The sequence below is a fragment of the Schistocerca cancellata genome, chromosome 1 (assembly GCF_023864275.1).
Source record: "Schistocerca cancellata isolate TAMUIC-IGC-003103 chromosome 1, iqSchCanc2.1, whole genome shotgun sequence".
Taxonomy (NCBI): domain Eukaryota; kingdom Metazoa; phylum Arthropoda; class Insecta; order Orthoptera; family Acrididae; genus Schistocerca; species Schistocerca cancellata.
In genome coordinates, this window is record NC_064626.1 from 1117637653 (window position 1) to 1117638640 (window position 988).

The window sequence follows — 988 nt, forward strand, 5'->3', positions numbered from 1 at the left end:
ACTGACACCTCAGGGTACATTTCTTCACTGATGAAATTTACTCTCAGGTATCGTTTTAAATCTAAAAGGTATTATGACTTCCATGAACACAATACCAAATGAGAAATATGATCTGTAGAATCCTCTAATGGACCAAACTTTTAAAGAAAATTAAAATTAGTGAAATGCATTGTCATAAAATTTTTTGACAATCTGCCTACAGATATAAAGCATCCAAGAGAGAGAAGAAGTATTTTAATTTGCAGATAAGGTTTATATATATATATATATATATATATATATATGTGTGTGTGTGTGTGTGTGTGTGTGTTTTATCATCATATGAATTACATTAATTGCACAAAAGTTGCAGATAATTTACACACACAGACACTACCCAAGGAGTTCTGTACTTGTTTGCACATTCAGTACGTGTGCGTATATACACAGACACACACATATCGAATGTGCAAACAAGTACAGATGTCCCTGGGTAGTGTCTGTGTGTGTAAATGATCTCCAGTCTTTGTGCAATTAATGTAATTCATATAATGGTACCATATTAATTCTAAACATGATCAGTTGTACACGTAATTTATGCATCATGAAGTTGTGGGCAACAGCCTAGCTGCAGTGGATACACTGGTCCCCGTCAGATCACCAAAGTTAAGCACTGTCGGGCGTGGCCGGCACTTGGATGGGTGACCATCCGTGCCGCCATGTGCTGTTGCCATTTTTGGGGTGCACTCAGCCTCGTGATGCCAATTGAGCGGCTACTTGACTGCATAGTAGAGACTCCGGTCAAAGAAAACCACCATAACGACCGGCGGAGCAGGTGTGCTGACCACACGACCCTCTTATCCGCATCGTCACCAAGGATGACACGGCGGTCGGATGGTCCCGATGGGCCACATGTGGCCTGAAGATGGAGCGCATCATGAAGTTGTACTGTAAAATTCATTGCAGTAAAAACACTGTAAACAACACATCTCAGAGGAAATTTTTCTTT

At 40.4% G+C, this 988-nt stretch overlaps 1 pseudogene; it reads left to right on the top strand.

The window, feature by feature from the left end:
- The first annotated feature begins 594 nt into the window (after nucleotides 1–594).
- On the top strand, nucleotides 595–712 carry LOC126098763 (5S ribosomal RNA; annotated as a pseudogene).
- The last annotated feature ends 276 nt before the right edge of the window (nucleotides 713–988 follow it).